Here is a 9,294-nt window from a genome sequence, read left to right as displayed (position 1 = left end):
GACTTTTAAGCTAAAACTAAGCAAAAACTAAACCACAAAGGGTTGAACAAACTTACAGAAGCTAGATGCACGATTATGGGTGTTAGGAGGATGCTTGGGAGCTCCAGAAATGATCAGTAGTGTAAGAGAAGAAGTGTGAGGAACTTACTTGCACAATGTGGCCTTTTATAGCTATTTTGATCCATTGTGATCATGACAGCAAGGCCTAAGATGGGTTCTAGATCACTTACATGTGTTCCCTGGTGCTAAAATATGATTAGGGGTCGCCCATATCTTTGGAAAGATCCTCCCATTAATGTTTTACCATTTACAACAGCGAACAGCCAAGCTGCTGTCGCTGGGCGTTGCTTACGGACCGTATGGCTTGGTCCTTTGCGGTCCGTAAGCCGATGGCGGAAAAAAATTTACCCCTTCAACCCCTTACGGTCCGTAAGGCATAACCCTTACGGTCCGTAAGCGATCATCGGTGGCAAAAAAATAACCTTTCAAGGTTTGAATAGTCAACTTGACATTAATAATTTTGATGGATTGCCTTTAGCCCATACCTAACCAGATGTCTGCCTATTATGCAATATGGGTTTGTAAGAAAGGTGGGCTCTTGGTTAGATGATTGTCTTGTCTTATTTTCTTAAGACCCAACTATTATCTTAGATCCTTTTAATTATTACTAATGACCCGATTTAGATCAAGTGCTTATAATTTGCTTGGGGTCTCGGGATTTGTAATAACAAAGTCGCTCAGAGGTATAAAATTAACATATCGACATATTCGAAAATCCTACCGCATATTTTAATTAAATCCGGGTTTATATTATTTTTGTCGTATTTGACACGTGTCATTATTTATTGAACACAAAATTTCGAGGTGTTACAAGGGGTCTCCCATGGGACTTGGGCCCATTTGGGACTTGGATCTCCCATGCCTCGACATGTTGAAAACCGCTCGGATATCTATCTTGAAAATCCTTTAAAGCGATTTTCATCACGTTGAGATCGCTACACCCGCTTTCTCTTGTGCGATCCTACATATTATAAAATAAAAAGTGTTAAAAAATATACAACGTTAAAAAATATAATTTTTACAATGTTAAAAATATAATTTTAAAAAAAAATATACAACGTTAAAAAAATAATTTTTACCGCTTGTTGATATAGGCCGTTGAAAAAGTTTATTTTCGTCATCATCGGGTTCCATTTAGACCGTACTTGATGCACGGTCCGGTTACTTCCGCCAACGGTGGCGTTATAATGATCTAAAGTCCTACGCCAAAAACCATCGCGGGTTTGTTGATTGCCCTTCTTTTTGTTGGTAGAGCAATGTACCCACGCCTTCGCCAACGCCTCTTCTTGGTATTTTGTCCTAGATTGGCGCTCCATTTTTGCCTTTTTACCCCGAGCGTCATCTACTTCGTTGTCGGCGTCTTCATTCACATTGTATTCATCGTCGCCGGTGTCATCTTCATAGTCGCCCAAATTTTGAGTTTCGGGCACTACTTCGTCGTCCTCGTCGTCGTCCTCGTTAATAGGTAGAGGACGTTCAACATTTTCTCGTGGAGATGGAACTTGTGGGGAACGAAAACCATACGGGTCGAAGGCGGGGGATTGAGGATCCATTGATAACAAATTTTGAAAATAGCCGAAAGGGGGTTGTGGTTGGGTGTTGTAAAAGGAGGGGTGTGAAGGTTGTTGGTAAAAAAACGGGGGTTGTGAAGTATATCCGAAAGGTGGTTGTAGTTGTGCACTTACACTGCTCGAACCACCACGAGACGGTTGCGAGCCGCGTCCCTTAGTGTTAGAGCCGACGGACTTTTTCTTGGCTTCGCGGGGTTGGTTCTCCATTGCTCGGTTTGGCTTTGTGTTGTATTTGAAAGATTTTTAGAGTAAGATTGAGAATTTGTGTGGTAAAAAATTAGATTTAAGTTGGTTAAAATTGATTTTTTTTTATTAAATCGGACCGTTGCCCAAGGTTTAAATCATGAATTCTTGTGCGGTGAACACACACCGCTCCCCCACCCCGCTTACACTCCCCGATTTGATGGCGGCGGTGTTCCCGCTCGGGGACTTCACTCACCGCACGCCTCCCCGCTAAGTGCCCCGGACACCCTAATTCTCACATAGTTGCAATTACTCCAATTGAGTTAATGTATTTATTTTTTAATGCATTAACTTATTTAATTGTATTTAGCATTAAATTAGGTTTATTTCTTTTATTTTTTTACGCTTATTAATAATCATCTAATATTTCATTGGTTCTACCATGTGTAATACACATGTTTCTAACCTAATGATAAATAAAAAAACAAATTAAAATTTTAATAACATCATATTTGTCATTTAAATACATATCTTGACGACCGTATGTGTTAATTGATTACATTTTTTTTAACTCATGCAATATATACAAGGTATTTTAAAAATATAACTATATTGCTTAATACATAAAATTAAATTTACGTAACCGTGTAAAACACGGGGTACTAAGCTACTTATTTTATATTAAAAACTTATAAACTTTAACTTTATATTCGGATCATTTGAATATAATAGTTTGCTTTTGAGCCATTTAAACATAACACGTTTTATTGACTAAGCAAACAATGGTTATAAATCCATACCTAATAAAAGTTACCTGTTTATCTTTTCAACCAGTACTCACCGCCCCGTCCGGGATCCCAACGTTTCCGTGATACCTAATAAACAATGGTTGTTATCCCATGCATTATGCCTCAGTCTAAGAATGCATGGTGGTCAATGGCTATTTTCGTAATTTCCCCATATATTATTTTGTTTCTTAAGAATACAAAAAACCAAATACTTATGGTATTATACCATTAATATACCCGTCCACCGAACGAGTATAGAACTAGTTTATATATGAGAAAAGTGAATATGATATTGTTAAACACCTAAGCTTACACATGACACCTATTAAAACTACTTAATTTTGTAATAAAAAATCCCTGAACCATATTTATTTTAATTAAAATCATTTCTAGGTAAACATTAGTCCTTGCTATCGTTCGTCCATTTTCACAAAATCAATTCTATGTATCGATTTACAATTAAAATTAATTTTAAGATGCTTTTGTATCCATTCATAGAAATCGGTTTTTATTGATTTTTATATTCTTAGCCATCGCCTATTAAAATCATTTCTTTATTAATTCACTAAAGTAGTCATTGTTTGGTTTTACAAAGAAGATCGGATGAGGAAATGGTATATCCATCATCCGAAAGCTTATCGATGCCGACACAAGAGATTGGACATGCTTGATAGTGATCGTGACAGTTCATCGCCCGATTTCCTTTTGGTTATTTATTACTTTACGTCATTGTTTGTTTAAATGTTTAAAAATTATTATATGTAATTGTGTGTTTTAATGTTCAATTATTTATATAATTATACATATTAAACTAAACTTGTGATAAACAGTAAATAACAATTTTTTTAATAATTATGTGCTATTTTTAATAATAAATAGTAATTGATAAGTTTTAAGTATTTTTATTTTTTATTAGTAATATTTTATTGATTATTTAGTTTTCTTTTTAGTGTTAAGTTTAACAAAAAATTCCGTATGTATGTTTATTTATTTTTTTTAACATTTCAAGTTATTTGCCCACGCGTTATGATGGTATGTTACCGTGTGCATTAGATCGAAATCGGTTCGGTTCGGTTCATTATTGTACCAAAAAGATACATACACTTCGTATAGAAATCAATACATGATTTACATGGCCGAAAACGATAAAAATAAACACTGGTACTAGCATCTATGTTGTTCGTGCGACATCGATTGGTTTAGAGTGTCACGGTACTAGTAACGTTATTGACGTTCGGCATGGTAGGGTAGCAATACGATGTCAGTTTATAGAAAGAAAAAATATATAAATAAACTCCTAAACCGAAAATGATGTTCTTCGGTTGGGTACAATATTGTAGCAATACGGTGTCAATTAATCGGAAAGAAAATGAAAATAAATAAATGTTGGTACTGATACAGATGTTGTTTAGTCGGTTCCGATTCGGTTTGGTATGATTGCGGCACAATATTCGTTATCAAAAAAAAAATTTATATCGCAATGTTGAAAAAAAAATAAACATAGAATGCAAACCAATCGAATCGATATTAATTGAACAACATAGGTCCCGGTATCGATATTCATTTTTTGTTTTTTGTTTTCGAACGATGTAAGGTTTTCTCTTTTGATCACTATAGGCTATTGTGAGTACAAGTACAAGTATTGTAACGAAACGAACAGATACTGACCAAACTCTCGTCGCGAAGCGCGAAAGGAATCTTACTAGTATTTATAATTTTAGACATGTATTAATTTAATTGTGTGTTGAATGTTTAATTTCTTATGTATGTGTTAATTTCAGCTTTATCATTGACTAATTTATATTTTAATTGTGTGTTTGAAAACTTAATTAATTTTAAATTAAAAAAAGAGTGTAGCATAGGGTAGTGGTGTCACTAAGTTGAATAGTTTAAGGTAGCAGATGGAATGAATGATGTGACAGTGCACGATTAGAGGGCGTTAGGGTACTTTAGACTATGAGGTATGGGGCTTGGGTTGGGGCGTGGGTTGGGGGAAAACGCCCAAGCCACCAACCCGGGTGGGCTTGGGTTGGGGCGTGGCCCTTGGGGCTTGGGTTTCAAGCCGGGCGTGGGGCGGTCTTGACATCCTAGCTGGCGGCCTCTTATTCGCTGACCCCGACATGTCATAGCGGGCCATTTGAAAGTTTGAATTTTAAATTCAAACCGTTTGGCCAAGCCAAGCGGTCACCCCAACCCCAACATCCCCTATAAATGTAACCCCCAACCCCACCGGCTACCCCATCCCAAACCGTCACTATCTACCGCTACCCCACCGGCTACCCACTTGATCCCACGAACACGCTACCCCAACCCGAAGAAGATGGCATCTTGGACCCACGAGGAAGAATTGGATCTCGTCATAAGCGTCGTTGTAACGACTCGCCCAAAAAATGTTCTAAAACGCTCCGTAAGTGAAAACCCGGACCCCTGAAACCCTAATGAGCATGAAAAATAAAGAAATCAAGAAAATTGGATTTCACACGGGCCGCGTAACCATAAGGTAAGGCTACGCGGGCCGCGACAACTTGAAAGTCTCCGGATAAGCTTAAGGGACACGTGTCGTCCACGTGTCAAGACCACCAATGACTCAGCAAACCCTACTGCCGCCTTTATGGCCCTCGCGGGCCGCGTAAGATTCATGTTAAGGTTTACGCGGGCCGCGTAAAACCTAAAATGTTGCTATAAGTAGCCTGTGCATGGGACTTGCTTCTGTGTTTGAAATCTCAGTCTCAAAACGGTCATATTCTGCTGAAAATGAGTTTTTCGGTGTCAAGACGCTGCTACGAATCCAGGGTATTAACTCGATCACTGCTACCTTTTCAAACTGCTCAATTCTTTTCTTTCCTTTAGCTTTTATTATAGTAAATAGTAGCTCGGGATTATACCTTCTAAATCCTGAAACTCTGCCCGTTATTAGGGTAATAACTATAATCACTGGTACAATACCCTATCCGATCGATTGACACTGATCCAATGGATGTTTAAGTGCTGCCAATATTTGGCTATACTTTGTCATTCGTTGTGAGGGTTTCGATCTCGTGATTATCGTTAAGGTTGAATTAAGTTAATACACTAATACGAGTTCCATTGTATCTAGAAATTAGAACTCGTAATCAGGGAGCTGCTAGAATACTTAGCAACTAAGTAAACTTAATAGCTAAGTAAACTTACTAGTTAAATAAACTTATTAAACTTACTAATTACGTACACTTAGTTGTTAAGGAAATTTAGCAGTTAAGCTAGCTGAGTAGATTAATTAATCTGCTAATTAAGTTAAGTATGATTAATTAAAGTATGATTAATTAAGATAAGTATGATTATTTAATCAGTTAAGCGAGATAAATTAAGCTAAGCGAGATTAATTAAGCCAAGCAAGATTAATTAAGCTAAGCGAGATTAATTAAACTAAGCAAGATTAATTAAGCTAAGCGAGATTAATTAAACAGCTAGTAAGTTATTTAGTTAAATGGATAAGTAAACTTAATAATTAAGGAAACTTAATGGTTAAGGAAACTTCCTAGCTAAGGAAGGAATCTGCCTTACCTATAAATAGGAGCCTAGGATTTCATTCTTCCTTGCTCATTTCTTTTCTTCTTCTCTCTATACGTTGGTGTTCTAACCAATAATCGCCGATGCGATATTCTGCCCGATCGATTCAGGAACCAACTAATGGACGCCAAAGTGCTGTACTTTGTGAATTTCGTTAAACGGATGCCAAAGTGCTATCTTTGTGAATTTCGTTAAACGAATGCCAAAGTGCTGTCTAAACAAGACTATGCTTTGTGAATTTCGTTAAGGTTCGGATCTCGTGACCATCGTTAGGTTTGATGTGGTTTTACACTAATACGTATTCCACTCTGTTAAACTAAATGTTTAACTACCCGAAACTCTACACCATACTCCTACAATCAAAATGGATGCTGAATCATCAGAAGGTTCAAAACAATAAAGTATATGCTTAATTATCAGAAGGAGTAGAATTAAGAAGCTTGTTAAATCAATACTGCATGCTTATAATGTGAGTCATTCTCTTTTTATCAACAATGTTTTACAATACTCCAAATTATTTTCAAAAGTTATAATTACAGGGATTAAGTCGTGGTTATCTTGAATCACTGGCTAGTGGGGTATTGTGCACATTACTAATTTCTCACGGTTAGGCTAATAATCCTAACAGTGATAATCATCACTACTTGGGTGAAAGGACCCAATAGTGGTATGACCATTGTCACCAGGAGGTGACACGGCGCCAGATAAAAAATAAGATAGAAGCCATTGCAATCGTTCTTATGCTGTAATTTATAACTATGTGTCATTTTTGTACAAACTGAATGAACTCACCAGTATTTCCTGCTGACAAAATGTTTTTAAAACGCGTTTCAGGTAGTTACAGTAGATCGGAATAAGAGTTGGATGCAGCACCAACAAGGCTTATAGAAGTGGCTCATTTTATCAATTAAATTAAATTAAGAAAAGTTGTTTTATGTATTCGGATTTATCCCATATTAAAACTACCTTTCAAAACATGGTTTTATCCCATCTATTTAATAAATAAAATCCGGTGTTTTCTACACTCTGATATTTTTCCTAACTCACGGTCCTGATGAAATTTCCGCTGCACTACTTTTCTAAATAACCACCGGTACCACTGAACTGGTTCGCGGCTCCCGATTCCGTCCAGGGTGGGGTCGGGGGTCGTGACAGTCGTTGACGCTATGAAGGGTCGGCAACTCGGCAAAACACGATATTGGCCGGAAACATTCGCAACCTACAAACATAACGTCCGACACGACCGCCACAACCTCAACGCGTGCCAACATAAATGGCGCGAGCTACGACCCAAGCTCGATCGTTTCAAGGCTTACTACGAAGCCGTTCCGAGCGGCGATTTAAGCCACGAGGACCGGGTGGCGGTGGCGAACATTGAATTTCTAGGCAAGGAGCGAAAGGCGTTCGACAAGATCGCCCTTTTTGAAATTTACCTAACGCTCTAGGTTTTTTATTTTGTAATTTTTTAGGTATTATGTAATTTTTAGGATTATGTAATTTTTAAAAATCTAATGAAATTTTAGGTTTTTTTTTATAAATGTTGTGTGAATTTTATAAATTTTTTGTATTTTTTTTAATAGTCTGCCAAGCGGTGCACCCAACCCAAGCCTAACCACGCCCCGCCATACCCCACGGACACGTCACTAGGCGGTGGGAGGCTCCGATTCCAGGTGTCAACTCATGCCCCAACCCAAGCCCAACCCAAGCCTCACCATACCACACGATCTTAGGTGCAGGGGTGGTGGCGGTCATGCGGTGATGGTGGTGGGATGGGGAAAGAGAGTTTGTGGGTGACACTATGTGTTAATATTATATATAATTTATAATTTTTATTTTATATTATAATATTAAAACTTTATTCATTAAAAACTTGTTTCTTATACTCTTATGCATTAAAGAGTTGTAACTCATGTGTAAATTACTAAAATGTCGTTATAGTTAACAGACTTGGTGGATGATGTTAAAAAATTGGACTCAAATGGTTAAGAAAAATGGCTGTAGGGACTCAGAATATTAAGCATTTTAATTTTGAACTCAAGTGGTTAAAACCCCTAAACACAGGAAGTGAAAAAGTATTTTTTTCTCTTATATTTATTTGTAATAATAATCATATCATTTATTTGCATCAAACTATAATTAAATATTGGGGCTCTTAACACATAGTGAGCTAATAACATCTCCATTATTTCTACAACTTCCAACTTGGATCATAATCAGATAGAACATGTATACGTTCTAATCAAACTCCATGTTCTGAAAACTATGTACATTTCAAACAATTCAATTCCACATCGGTAGTACATGTGTCCGGTTTTCAATTTCGGTTGACAAACTGGAACCATATGAAAGAAAAATGACACATATATTTATTCGTGTTAATAACAACATAAAACACATTTAAAAAATATAACTTAAACAACACATGTAACTCGTTTAACGGGTCAATTAGGTTAGCTGATCAAAATGGTAAAGCGGTTCTAATTGAATTGTTAGCATATTAATTACCGGGTCATTAACAAGTTTGCGGGTTATATTCATAGGTATTTAAAGATGGTTTTTTACCAGGTGGAATTATCAAAAACTTTTTTTTACCGGATTGAGTCAAGTAAACATAATTATTTTTGCTGGATTTCAATTAAAGTGTATTCCACTTTCAATATTTTTGTATTTGCTAAAATTAACAATGACACTGAGACTTGAAACCTATAAAGAACTTGATGGGTTGTACGTATTCCTAGTCTCATTGTACGAACATTTTTAATTTATCTTGAACAAAAGAAGCGATTAAAGTACAGGAACAAACATAAATTCTTATTAAGATAAACATTCTTTTTATTATTTATTTGAAAGACAACTTCCTTAAAAGTTGCAATAACTTTTGTACTTGTAAACTTTGTTGAATGGAGTTTTAGGATGTAAACTTTGTTGTTTAGTACAGTGTGGGAGACATCTCCAACATTTTATATTAAAAAGAATGCTTAGGGCATAAGTCACAAGGTTAATTATTTAATATATTTATTATTAGGGGGGGGGGGGGGGTTAGTGCACGGACCTCCCGGCCGCCGGAGTATTTCAACTCACGCAAGCTAGCTTAGCCCCATAGCTGCCTGGCGGTGATTATCCCACCCGGAATTCAATACTTG

The sequence above is a fragment of the Helianthus annuus genome, chromosome 12 (genome assembly GCF_002127325.2).
Source record: "Helianthus annuus cultivar XRQ/B chromosome 12, HanXRQr2.0-SUNRISE, whole genome shotgun sequence".
In the NCBI taxonomy this organism is placed as follows: Eukaryota; Viridiplantae; Streptophyta; class Magnoliopsida; order Asterales; family Asteraceae; genus Helianthus; species Helianthus annuus.
Note: the sequence above shows the minus strand (reverse complement) of the source record.